A 14,962-nucleotide genomic window follows, 5' to 3' on the forward strand; every position below is an offset into this window, starting at 1 on the left:
ATCAGCTGCGCTACATTAAGTACAAGCTGAAACAAAACCCCCTGAACTGGATGTACCCCTTCTGAAGGGCTACTGAATGAATATAGTCCATTGCAGCCCCAGGTTCATCCTATTCCCTGCCCTGAATACCTCACTTCAAAGACAGGCCGCATTCATTAATTGCCCTTTGAATTAATATCAAAGGGTCACAATGCGAGTGCCAAAAGAGAAAGAAGCTTTAATGAAGCATAGAGCTGCCATTCATTTGCAGATAAGCATGTTTTTATGCTTGGATGGTCACCACGCTGAAGGCCTCATGAAGGGGGAGGTAGAAAGAGTTGAGAAGCTTTGCTCTAATGGTAATTTGTACTGTAAACAAACAAGAGAAAACCAACACAAATATACCACTATGAAGTAGTGCTAGAAGTAGTTCAAGACTCAACAGTGTGACAACTTTTTGTCACACAAGGACTTAAGCTTTGTGCATTTTAGTTTTGTATCTTATTTCTTCAATTTGTCAGTTTGCCAAATGTTCCACCGCAATATTTTTATTGTATAGTGTCAGGATTTAAATATGATGTAAAAAGGCTGATTCCAAACTACTGTAACAATGCAATGCCATATCTCCCAAGTAGCACTAATAGTAACTAACTAATGCACCTTAAATGATTTGCTCATTATTAGAACTTTACATGGATTTAAAAAAAAATTCCTGTTATAATCTGGGTTCTCACTTTCATTTCTAATTATCCTTTATTCTCGTTTTTGACTTTGTCATTTTTTTTATATTACTATTGCGCTTGTCTCTGTCGTGAATTGATTCCTCAACACTTCACAATGGAATTTCTTATGCTCTGAATTTAACTTCCGAGCTACATTTCCTTTACAAAATTACTGGCTGGTCAATTTACAATCAACAACTTCAATGAAGCGACTGTAAATGCATTGCAGTCAATTTTATAGCTCCTTAAAAATGCTCCCAGATATATTGAGACATGACTCTTTCTCGAATTGCTTCCTGTGACCTGATAAGTTAAAGTTGTAAACTCGCTGCTTTGTTTGTATTTATCTACTTGTTGGGCTAATACAAAAAATGCCACACTTGGTGTATTCTACGACACAAAGATATCAAAGAGTCATTTTTCCAATGTGTCGACAGTATTGAAATCAGCAATTGCTTAAATATTGATAGCCAGTTATTCACTTTATTTACACAAACAAAGTCCCTCTCAGTTTCTTTGATAAAAGCAGTTAAATCTTTTTACTCTTTCATGTTTTGTCAGAACTTGATTCCTTTTGTCCTCTGGCTATTTGCCTAGCTGTGGACAATGAAGCAGGAAGAATAGAAGCAGATTGTTGGAATGGTCTTCAGTGAAACTAATTATGACATGTTGACTGCACTCACCATGACATATTTCAGAGATCCAAGCTTATTCAATTACCCTTTCCAGATTCCCCTTTGAGAAATATTTTATCCTTTGAATGTTTGTATTTCTGAAGTGTATTTATGTTCAATCTGCAAGCACGATCCCCTGATCTGTGAAGGATTGTATTGTTACTGTTATTATACCCATTTCCAAATTAAGTAAACACCAATGGGATATTGAAGACATAATTTTGTTTGAAAGGCTTAGTGGTGAAGAAAAAGAGCCTTTTTTCCCTCTCTCCTGGTACCTTTTAGCTTTTAGCCACTGTGATATTTTGTCGTTCCCTCTTTTTCATGATGGGATGCAAATCGAGGACCATGACATTATGAGTGGGGTTTGGAGGGGTTGCTCCTTTTACGTGTTGAGATAAAACACATTAAATTTCACATTGCTAATCACAACAGGCGTTGACAGTTTGGTGAACACTGGACTTGTAATGCCTGACTATCATAGTGTGGGTTTTGCAGATGCCAACTGACAGCAGCTGCTCAGCGAGAGTACATTAGAATAGGGGATGTGAAAGAAAACAAAAAAAAGTCTCAGCTATATATCTCCTGAAAATCTTAGCCCTTAAGAACTTGGGGGAGCAGATTCACGCAACTTTTTTACCCAAGTTTTAAACTCTTCAGGCCAACAGTTGCATGGTTCGACGGTTTGTATTTCGTATGTCAGGGGCGATGATTAAAATTAGAGGTTGCAGATGAAACATTTCTCGGAAATTCAAAATGCAGTGTATTTGTTTGTTGTATGGTAGTTCCTTTGTTATTTCATTTTGCCCCCTCTTAAGACCCCATACACCGCTGGGTCTAAAGAATGGACAGCTGACTGGGACTCAAGGCTGCTAGGAAGGATGTATGAGGGACCCAGGTTAATTCTCCCCCTGATTTTCTCTACTTCACTGTGAAGCAGCATTTCACACCCACTAACCACTTTACTCTGAAGGCCTACAAGCTCTTCAATGGAGACAGTCTGAAGAATGCTCACTCTGGCAGGTATCCTCCCACTGTGGTATATCTATACATTGCGGGGTCTATCTATGTAGGGTATTTCTTAACGGGTGAATAAGAAGCCTGTCACGCAAATCGAGATTCCTTCCAATAACAAGAAGAATGTCATCCCAATCTGCTGTATCTCTACTCTGGTGCTATGTATCTCCACAGTAGAATTTCCACAAATCACAAGTGATTCCTAATTAAGGAAGTAAGACAGATTGATATTTCTAACTTTGGCAAAGCGTTTGGTGTTACTTTACTACAACAAGACCAATTTGCATTTACATAGTGTCCTTCACTCTACAAAGATGATGATAGACACCAGATTGGAGGGTGGGGGGAGAGAGGGTGTGGAGAACAGAGAGCAGAGTATAACGGAGATGACCAAAGGCACAGTCGAAGGGTGGGTTTTGAAGACAGATATAGAGAGGGGTTAAGATACAGGGGTATAGGGAGAGAGTTCCAGAAGTTGGGCAATTATCCTGGCTGAAGGCACAGCCACGGAACTGTAATTACTATTTGTTGAATAGGGTCACAGGTGCACATGAAGTCTTCGGTAGACTAAATAAGAAATACAATGTACAAAATACGGTGTACAAGAAATCTGCCATCACAAATTCCTCCAGGGCTTTTCCAGGTTATTTAAGGGGCAAGGCAGACTATAATGCTTCCCCATACCTCATAATGGTACCAATATGATTCAAATAATTCTATTTTTTCCGTTGCAACTCTCAAAAAGGCTATTTCTTTGAAACCTAACATTTTCCAAACTTTTGGTCAGGAAAGTGATACTCAGTAAGTATTCCCTGGCAACGTCAAATAAAGACTATGGTTGGGGAAAGCAAGTAGAGTACAATGGTATGGTTTAATGGTGTAACAATGGACTCTGTCGCAGTCCCAACCCTGTGAGTTCCTAATTTCAGCTGCCTGGAGAAGGTGCCAAGCACAGGTGCCCAGGGAAAAGCCCACAAACTACTGAGCAAACTGGGAACTAGAATCAATGTGGAATCTCTCTATTGCAGTTATTTGTGTCTGATAAGACAGTGGCAAGGTTAAAGGCTTGTGAGAAAGTTGGGCTGCAGTGTGTTGTTAGTGGGTGCACAAACCTAAAGGGTAGAATAGAAGAATTAAACATGAACATGTAAAATGTGTTAAATTCTGGTTCATATGTTTAAGCTTCATATTTCTGAATGGACCTGCTCGTAATTCAGTGTTTTTCAATGGATCTTCAAAACAAGCCACAAGCCACAAGTGATTCATTTTTCAACATAAGTAACAAATAATTGATCATTTCTTTTGAGATTCATATGGTTTCTTCACTCTCACAGCAATTATTAACTATTTTCACTCCTCACAATTGCCATTGCTTTCATTGGAACAGCTATGTTTGTAACTGAGGCATTCACCAAACACTGATTACATTCACCAGAAGTACCATGCACACTCATGTGAGGCATTCATACCCACAACAGTAATTTGGCTCATCCTGCATGACACATGGTACAGAAGTGATACTGCTCTTGATTTCCTGTGCTCTCAACAAACATTCGGTCACGATTAGTGGTCTATGCTTTGTTACTTTCAAGTAGGCAATTGCTACTCCAACAACAAAAACTTTATATAGCACGCTTCATGCAGTATAATGATTCGGAGGGCTTCATAAGAACGATGTTAGATGCCTTTCAATGGAGAAAGGGAAGGAGGAGGGGGAGGTCAGAGAGGTAGGATTTTAGGCTTCATTTAGAGACAGACAGATATAGCAGTAGAGGGATGGAGTTCCAGAAGATAGGAGTTTACGAATTGATATTGCTCGAATTCAACAAGCTTTCCGAACCAGTGAAAATCATGTGGTGTCCTTCCACTTAAAAAGGGAATTATTAAGGTCTCACTTTCAGTAATTGGTTTGGATTTTTTAAGCAACTTGCACATGTTTTCAGATTCACTTTAAAAAAACTACTATTTCCAAAGATTTTTGCAAATATAATCAAAATAGGGCATGACTGTGCTGGATTTATCAACCGCATTTTCTAAATTGTACTTATTGCATTTGCTGCCATAATCATCAAGCAAAAGGGAAAACCGTGCACTTTAGGTATAATGGACCACAGCAAATAATTAAAGCTAGTAGCGACTCTGCTCCAATCTCTGATTAATATTGTCCGATATAATTTATGTTCGAGGACAAATTAATCTCCTGCATGATTATCGTTTTCCTAATAACTTAGCTGCCATTTATATAACAAAAACTCTGTTATTTAGCCAGATGATGCTTCACTGTTAGTTATTCATTCCTGATGAGGGAACTTTTAACATGTTTTTCTGTGATACTCTGCAACATCAGATCCATGAAACGTGATCCCAGAAGTTAAAAATATTTATAAAAGATACCAATATGTCTGAAGCCCTTCATAGACATTGTTTTCTGCTTGATTATCCAATCTCTTTAAAACAGTTCAATAAGATCCACAATGCATTAATAGCTATCAAAGAATACTATGGGGGAAAAAGGGAAATCAGCATATGTTCAGCAGTAAAGTAGCTAAATATATAGCTGCTCAATTGAAGGTAACTTAAAACTAAGTACACGTCACTCATTATTATGAGTTGACAATTTGTGACAGCTCATAGCTTTGAAAATCATTCACAAACGCAGACGTTCTAAAGAGTTGGTTCCAGAAATTGTGGACCTTTATCAAGATCAATATCAAGATTTATTTATTACCACAAATTACCTGGTTCAACTTGGAGTTTTGAACATGTCGCAACACTTCAAAACAAGAAATTCTCTTAATGTAGAAAGTAATGGTTCTGCTAACTCTGGGCAGACAGATGTTTGCTCCATGGCAGAAAAGTGAATGTTTAGAAACTACAGACTCCACATTTTTTTCACTAAAATAAATCAGATAAATATTGCAGAAGTAACCAGGGAAGGAAAATCTATAAACTACTTTAGTTTTCCAGTAAAATAATCAAGCCAGACTAGTAAGTCATAATGCTGAGGGAGACTGCATTGAAGTATAGTTTGATGTCAGTTGACAATAACATTAACAAAGCAGGTAAAACATGAAGTAATAGTCAAAAGGTCTTGGCAAGATTCTCCATTACAGTGTGAAGTTATTCAAACAATATTACAACAAACTATCATCAGATTATATTGATTTATCTCAATCATACCTCTAACATGCTACCAGTCAACAGTGTACGTAGCTAAGTTGTTCTTTAGTCCCCAGTATCCTTTCCCCATATCATTTTACATGGGGAATGAAGAGAATAATTAAAGCTAAAAAGGCTTCTTGCTCCTTTATAATTATTTGCTGCGTTTCTGCTTGGTTCAAAGACAGTTCATGAGTAGTTTAAAAGCATGGTAGTGAAAGCATTCTTAGCAATTTCCCAAATCTGGTGTTGATTTTAGGTAGAAGTCTTCAGAAAAAGTAAAAGAAAAAGAAAGTGCCCTCCAGATGGGATTTATGCCCCAAAAAACGACACCTATTAATTATTTTAAATCACAGTGTTTTGAGTGAAACTTACTGCAAACCAGATAATTATGAAACTCTGATGATATGAATTTAAATAAACTATTGGGGGAAAAGTTCCACCTTGGTTTAGATTTACACTATTAAGATAGTGTTTTTAGAGATTCCAAAATTTGCCAAATTCTTAAATACAACCTTTAATTCGAAGCCAGTTTTCTGTAAGTTTCTTTTTAAGAATTACAGAAAACGAGCTTCAAAGCTTCAAAAAAAAACAAATTCAACAATTTGCCAAATTCTGCACTTTCTGAAATGTTACTTTACTCGAGTAAATCTAAACCTAGGTGAAATTTCTACCCATGTCTAACTAGATCATAGAATAAGAAATTACCTTTAGAAAGTAGCTGAAAATGCCCAAAACAATTCAAATCTAAAAAACGCTGTGGAGTAGCAATCTCAACAATATTGTAAATGTAGATAAAGTAGAATGTGCAAATGATAAAAGAATAGATTATTCAAATTTAACAGTTTTACTCAGTCGCTTGGCTATTGAGCAAAAAATCCAATTAAGTTAATGATTAACTCGAGAAGATTACCAAAGTTAGTTATTTACAATGCCCTCCATTAGATACAATAAAGAATGCCCCTCTCTCTTTCTCTCTAATCAGTGTAAGCCAAAAAGATACAGCTTTGATCCCTATTGTTCAAAGGCAATGACAATAGACATTGAGCAACAAGGGGCAGAGCTACTGGCCTCTCTACACACAACAATAGCATCAACAAACAAGTGCTTGATCAATATTTGGCCAGGGTAACTGAAAAGTTCCTTTTCAGATTTTAATTCCAGGTTGTAAAACAGCTGTAGGGCAAAGAAGGACATAAAACTCTTGTGAAGTCACTTGTGAAGTACCTTTCCTGTCGCTGTAAATATCCTCTTGTTGTGGATATACAAACATTAGCCATCAGAAGTTTCAACTGTGCAGTGTTTTCTCTGGGCACAATTTCAAAAGCATCATCGAGGCACAATACACCCACTGCTTAGATTTCAGGTCTGGATACTCTGAATAATCACCATTGATCTCAAAACTGTACCATGTGCTACGTGTACTCTGAATAAATATTACAATAAATTGGTGTTACAATCACTTGTTATAATCACTTGTTATAATCACTTGTTATAATCACTTGGCTGCATAAAAAAACAGAAAGTTGTAGCTTCACTTCCTTACTCCAGCCAAAGCTAGCTTTTGGGCCACTGAACTAAACGACTGTACTAAACATTAATAATGTTGATCTCGCACAGCAGCTAAACTGCAAATTAATCAAATTAGCTACTGCTGAATTACAGTCCTGCATAACTCATTCCAGGCATTCAATTTGGCCTGTAATCATAATAGAGGTGTGTTGCTGGTGTTATTAAAGTACATTGTAAAATTGACAGTTCATGCTAAACTTCTGACACCACAGCACACTCTCTCATCAGTGATCAGTTTTGTATGTAGTTGAACCCCATGCTGCACTATGTAACTCCTACGCACAGTAAGTGGTTCAGATTGTGGCACATTTCAATCTGCAAGTTTTGCATTTGTACCAAAAAAAATATTTTTTGGACATGCGAACCTTGATTTACCAATATCTTTAGAATCGGGCCATTGACAGACTGATTGTTTAATAGTGAACACATTACTAAAATGCCAAAGATTAAATGGGAAGCAAAGATAGCTTGAGATAGCCTGTTGCATACCAAAATAGTGAAAGGAATATGGAAAAGCGGAAAATGAGAGGACTGATCAAATCAATTTCCTCAATTCCATTCAACAACATGAAACCAAAATCCTTCCATCAGTTATTTATAACTGTTAAAGCATGTATTTCTACTGTATAGTTTACAGCACTGAAAATTTCACTGTTAATTCAATTAAATCATCCATTTACAGTGTTAAGTCCCTGAGCAGAAATTTCCTTAGGACTTTTACACACAGTGAAATGTTTCCTTTGTACTAATTGTCAGAGAGGGACGACTTCAGTTTGTCATAAGGATTGATACTCGTGCAGGGTACATTATTGTTGGGGATTTATGAATATACGTTTTCTTCACTTTTGAAAACTTAAGAAGAGCAGAACATTTTATTTATTTATTGATTAATTCTGACCAAGGACTCAATTGACCCTATTAATATTTATAACGCTGTGAGAATGCTTAGGGACTTAGAATAAAACTAGGTTGCAATTTACAAATACAGTGAATAAATGCTTTGATTTATGGGCACTTTACAACATTGATACTATCTTCACATTCTGAATTGCGTTTAATATTGTAGTAAAACATAGGTTCAGTTATTTCCTATAACTCTAAAACTTATTTAACATATCCGCATAAAATAAGGATCATGGGTTCTAATAGTCTCACAATAATCTGATGCATGTGACTTCCCCAATTGCCTCTCCAGTTGACCTCCACATGGCATTTTCTAATTGAACCAACCATGAGACTACAACAATTGGTCTTCACATAGCACTTCTCCCATTAATCGGCCCATGGCATTCCTCCAATTGACTCAAACATGGGACTAGTACAATTGGCTTGTATTTCGTACTTCTCCAATTGATCAGTCCATGGGATGTTTCCAGTTGGCTCGTATATGGGAATTGCTCCAAATGGTTGGGACACATACATAGTATCTTTCTATTGTTGACATTGGCCTCCTAATAGAACTTGTAATATCTACATTGGTAATAGAGAATTGTTAATATTTATTTGTCTAAAAACAACAACGCAATTCAAACGCTCGTGGAATGCTTCTTTCCTCTACCCAGTTACCACTCCTTACTGTTACATTTTAAAATGATTATTTACCTGAAAATAAAATACAAATCTGAAATGACCATATAATAATCATTTAACATTATTTAATATTGTTTGATAATAAGATGGCATTATTTAATTGTGAAAATGTTTCCTCAGGGTAAAGGTTTCTTCATTCAAAATATGTAACGAGGGTGTATAAATTTGGAGTAAAGCTATGGAAAAAGTCACACAAGAAAGGTACAATGTGATTTGGACAGGCACAATGCTATTCAGCAGCCACAATTTAACTGAATAATTATTATTATTATAAAAAGGGACATAAAATATACAGTTAAGCCAAATCTTCAGTGCTCCTGAAATGCTATAAGTGGTTTTGGTTTCATCATACAGGTAATCTGAAAAATGTTCCCACTTATGAAACTGGAACCTAAATGAGAAATCTTAACAGAGAGTGTAGGTCGGACAGCAAAAGTGTGCATCTGATTCCATGCATAGATAGTCCAAACTTGCACTAAATCTGGCCACAGGATTTGGAGGAATAGGTAGGGCTCAAGAACGAAACTCTGTTTGGGATCCTTATTGTTGAAATGATTTTTAAATTTTGGTCTCGATTTCCTCTCGAGTTTTGGACCACTTCCACTAATTTGGGGGGTATGACTATCCCCAGATACATGCAGTTTAACAGATTACCCTTCGTGCTTCTTTTAGCACGAGCTATCTGTGAAATGCATTTGACCTCAAAAGACTATTAATTTTTTTTGAATTAAGAAAAAGCAGCGCTGAAAAACTCGAATATGCTTAACGTTGAGCATACGTTAAATGTTTGGAGACTTGGGACAGAGGCAGGGAAGGGAAGGTGGCTGGGAGGGGATCATTTATTGCAAACTGTTTTCATATGAACTCCTCTCAAATTAGTAATAGGCCGATTTGCAGCTATGGTCCATTTCCTTGTTGGTTTCGTCCTAAGGGAGTCGTTGTAATGAATAAAATGTAGCTTTTTATGTGAACCTTCATCTCTGTGATTTTCCCAAACCCCAAAACACACACAAATCATGTTTAACGTTTGCTGCTGCTGCAGTTTTCTCTTCTGCTCATCCTTTGCGTTTTCCTTTTAATCTCTCTTTTGTTGTTGTTGTTGTTTGTTTGTTTGTTTTTCATGGCACTCTCCATCTATTCCTCTCTCTCTCTCTCTCTCTCTTTTTATCCCTCCTACATTCTCTATCTCTGCCACTTCACACACACACTCACTCACATTCACTCACACCCCCACACACACACTCACACACTCACTCACACACACACACACACACACACTCACACACACATCTAAATCAATGAACAAGACCTGCAATTGTAACTTTACATCTAAATGTTTAAGACAGAGAGGGAGAGAGGGAGTCGCGTGTCTGCATCGCTCAGTCATCAGCTGTCAAGAATTCAATTACAACATGAACCAAAAATGTTTCGGCTGCTTCAAAACTTGAGGCAATTCCGAACAAAACTTATTTTTATCCACAGTTCCTCTCTATCCCACTCCCTCTCCATCCCTCTCTCCCCCCCTCTCTCTCTCTCTCTCTGTCTGTCTGTCTGTCTCTCACAGCTTCACTTGTTAGCTCGATGGGAGCAAAGCAGAGAGAGAGAGAGAGAAACCCAATGCAAGAAAAAAAAGTGGGAGGGGGGGTAGAAATTTCACGAATTTGTGCCTTGGGCGAATCGGGGCGGGTCGAGGAAAGATGAAAGTGAGAAGAAATAAAAGGCTCGATTTAATCAGCTTTCAGAGGCCAGGGATTCTGATTGAAATTTGGGACCTGCGCATGATTGCGGATAAATCGAGGCTGACCACGCCTGGAGCTGCGGGAAAACAGTGTGTCCCATTCAAAACCGGGAGCCTGGCAGCTCCAGACACTTTAATGCACTCCTAAATCATTAAATATAACCCCGGAGAACCAACAGAAAACATTTATAGCACCCGATCCATGTTAAAGGGCTAACAGAAGGAATTAGCAACAAAGAGGTGATCTTTGCGAGAGGGACCAGTGGTGCTTTAATAGCTCTCGATTGATCAGTTTTTTTTCCCCCTCCTTCCTCCCTCTCTCTCTCTCTCTCTCTCTCAATAAAAGAAATTGAAAGATACAGTAACGCAAGGGGTAGGTTTCGTTGGGAACGATCGAGACCTATTTACGTTATTACAGCTCTCGGCATTTCCATAAACTTCCCGAGAAAAGTTGGCTACAGTTAAAGCAGAAAGTGTTTTACAGCTTTATATGGGTGTGTGTGTGTGGGGGGGGGGGCAGTGAGGGAAAGAGAGTCTTTTTAATTGGAAATGTTGTCAAATGTTCTGTCCTGCTGAATATTATGTGTGTGTGTGTGTGTGTGGTGTTATTTTTAAATTTGTACGAGATACTGTAATGTGTTTCGATTTTAAAAATAATGGCCCGTTATCAGCAGCTAAATCTGATTTTAAAAAAAATAATCCTAAAGCAGTCAATTGTAGTAATGCCTGGTGTCTGCGTTGGATATTATTGTTTATATACATATATATATATATATTATATAATCATGTCACTCGTCAGTGAACTGGAGCGGCAGCTGAGATAGAATTCTTCACTGGATCCAAAGTTTGTTTACTCCTGGGCTTTAGGTTAATTACAACCTAAACTGTTTGCTGAAAAGATTAGAATGCAAAACAGGCTGGAACCGACTTTTTTTTTTCCTCTCTCCCCCCCCCCCTCCCCTCCCCTCCCCACCCCTCAACCCCAAAACATTTTTTTTTCATCTCTCTTAACTAATGACACTCAAAACAACAAGGGCGCGCTGCGATGCCAGGTCTAATCTTTGCATTCCAGCCTGCAACGTTCAACAAGAATATAGTCGTTTGCAAAAGCCGAGTTTTTAACCCATTTGCTGTAGGAAATTGTCCGCATTCTTAGCAGTTTTTCCTGCGCGCCTTCCAACCCCAAACGCCAGCCCTAAATCAAAGCCTTTTCGCTCAATCGAATGGTGCCAATTGTACGTTTGAATGACAGTCGGCATCTCACACGTCTAAAAAGATGCCAAAAGAAACATTTTGTAGGTGAAAATGGCGAGTTTTCCACGGTGGAGAGTCCATAAAACTGCAAGGACTGGCGGCGACTAGCGATCACTGAATAATTCATCCCTCATTGCAAGGCCATAATGTCTTTTCTCAGCCTTTTGTTTGGATGTTTTCTGTTCCTTTTTTTTCCCTGAATTACAAAAAGGTTGCCTTCTTTTGTTGGAGCCAAGCTGTCACTGGCACAGGCTTTGTCCTCCCGAGCCTAAAGTGTAACTTTCAATGGACTCACGCTTCTTTGTTTTCCAAGTTCATCTCCAAGTGTGGATTGTGTATTCAAGGACCTCTTTGTATAGCTGGAAAAGTTGTACAAATGTTTGACCAGCTCATTTGGTAGTTTTTGTCTACTCAGGATCCTATTTGCAGCGAAATTCGAGCAGGTCTATGGACTCCAGCAACAAGCAACACTTTGTGTCAGTCGAGCTTGTGCGCAGGCTGGTGCAAAAGAGGAATTAGATTTATACAGCCTTTCCTTAAAAAGAGTATCTCGTCTTTTTTTTTAAAAAAAAAGGGCTCGAGGTTTTGATTAACAAAACGTGTCTTTTGGGGGAAAACACTCAGTTGGGGAGAGGAGATAACTAAACAGTGACAGTCCCCAACAAGTTAAAACGAGGCGCTCTGCTATTTCTGATACATCCCCCCCCCCCCCCCCCCCACCCCTCTCTCTTGCTGTGATTCATGGATAAAAACTCGTTCATCCGAACACCAAAGCAATTCGAATGGGAAATATTGTACATTAATCAAACCAATAAATGTTTTCCAACTAGAAACCCAGCTTTAATCCGGTCCTGGGCCACTCTCCAGCTCTCCCGAGTAACACTGCCATAAATTGTTGGCTGTTCTGATCCACATTTTCCAATTGTGATTCGCCGAAGAAAACACATTTCCGACTTTTTAATGCGTTTAGATGTCATTTCAAAGCAAAGCAAAACTGCGATATAAGCGCTTGGCATACTTTTCGGAAGGTTGGCGTGGCAACTGGATGATTTGGGACACTCGCCCACGAAAAGTAAGTGGTTAATACTTTTGCGAGACCGCTTTTGACTGCAATCTTATAATATCAGTAACTACCGGGACACACTGGATTGTCCTCCAGAAAATATCAACGAACTCCTCTTATATTTCAGCAACTTTGCACGTCGGTTGTGCGACCAGACCCGCAATGAGTGTGCAATGTCGTTTGCACCAACCTGTGTAATTTTACGAAGGGGGGGGGGTCTTTATTAACCCTCTGAGGACTGAAGGCATGTGTACGTAGGTTTTACAGATACAGACTTCTTCCTGCACACTGCTGTGTGTATGTTGTGGCACAATTTGAGGTGCTGGGCTATTCTGGTAACAGTTTTGTATGTTTCCAGCTCAAAGAGTTCACTGTTAGCCTCCCCCCTCCCCCCACTCCTTCCTCCTCCCCCTCACCCCAACCCCCAACACACATACCACCACCAAAACTGTGGGTTTTTTTTTAATAAACGTATTTTCTTTGTTCATAAAGCGATGGTACTTTTCAAGTTTACAAGAACTTTATAAAGTTCTGCAAGTCTCACACAACTCCGTTCCAGCTTTCACAACATCTGGGTGGGTGAAAGACTGGAAGGTAAATGGCCGAGAAATTGCACTGAGATGCTCTGGCCTCCAAAAGGTGGTAAAAATGAAAATGAAAGAAAGAAACACTACAATGTTTTTTTTTCCGCGCAACATCGTCCACAGAGTAACGTTAACCGTGACTATGTTTCACAAGGTTTCAGCTGAAATGATAAAGGGGTAAATATTTTTTCAAGACTTTCCCTGCTGTATCTTTGGTCAAACGTTCCTCAGATTTATTCCCCCCCCCCCAAAAAAAAGTCACAACCACTAAAATCTAAGACTTTGGGGTCTAAATGTTTCGCCCTTAACTTTCGAATGGAAATGATGTTCTGTTGGAGAATATCAAGAATCCTTCCCTGTTACTGACTGCAACACACGTACGTACATATCCACCTATGACCCATTTTGGGTCAGATTAAACCTTGCTTGCTTTGGCTCGAGTTTAGCATTTTTTCCCCCTGTTGCCTTACAATTTATAATGCAATGTTTTCCGATTGTTTGAGCTCCGAGGATTTCATTCTAATCGAATCAGTGTTGGACGCTCTCAAATTGGCATATCCATCCCGTTGAAAACTGACTCCATGTCACACACCAGAAACACAGCTGAACGCTCACCAGAGTCGAGCCAAAGAGTGCTAACTACACGTCGAGCGCAGAAACTGAATGTAATTGCAAACCCAATTCAATAACAATAATAATACAAGTGCATTACCCCCCCCCCCCCCACCACCACCACACACACACACACACACACACACACAAACAAACAAAAAATACACGTGTCCTCTTGTCTGATACCTTTAAAGACGATGGTTTCAAAAAAATGGGGAGTGCTAATTTTACATCCTGGTAGATTTTCGTTTAAAATAATAATACTGTAAATATGTAATGCCAAGTAATTTCACCTTCGCTGAGTTGACAATGAATTGTGTTCAGTGTGTGTGTGGGGGGTGGGAGGGGGGGGGGGGGGTTGTGCTTAATTTTGTAAAAATCGCCCGTATCTCACCCTTCCACGAGTCTCAAGCTCGACTTGCAAAAGGTTACTCAAGTATTTTACTGAATAATGAAAATGGACAGCACGCCATCCTCGGATGAAAGACAGGGGCTCTAGTGGGATAGACTGTGCAGATGCGTTTCATTATTTTGGAAGTCTTGTCTGTGTGTGTGTGCGTTAAAAAAAATGTCTTTGCTAGAATCGTTTTAATGAGAGAGTGCCTGTACACACACATTATATCTATATATATTATATGTGGTTATATATACATCTGATATAATATATACACATGATACAGTTATATATTTTCTATATGTAACGACCGGGGCTTGAAATCAACCTTAATAATAATAATAATATGATACCTTGAAATCAATTTACAATCCTAAAGAAAAAGAAGGAGTCCTTTTTGTTTTAATTTGTGTAACTTCGTTGTGAAGGACAGTTTGCACGAACTGCTCCGAACAGCGCGGTGGTGGGGAGTGGGTGGGTGGGTGGGTGGTGGGGAGTGGGTGGGTGGGGTGGGTGGGGGGGGTGGGTGCATTTGCAGATGTCACCCAGGTAAAGATTTCTACATCTGGCGCTGGGTTTCCAATGAAAATTGCGGTGATGCTGG

The 14,962-nt window shown here is 38.8% G+C and overlaps 1 protein-coding gene across 2 annotated transcripts in view; it reads right to left on the minus strand.

The window, feature by feature from the left end:
* The window catches only part of pax3b (paired box 3b), a 58,650-nt gene that overhangs the window by 38,851 nt on the left and 4,837 nt on the right, over window positions 1-14,962 (minus strand). The window lies entirely within an intron of this gene.

This window comes from Callorhinchus milii, unplaced genomic scaffold (assembly GCF_018977255.1).
Source record: "Callorhinchus milii isolate IMCB2004 unplaced genomic scaffold, IMCB_Cmil_1.0 Scaffold11, whole genome shotgun sequence".
NCBI lineage: Eukaryota > Metazoa > Chordata > Chondrichthyes > Chimaeriformes > Callorhinchidae > Callorhinchus > Callorhinchus milii.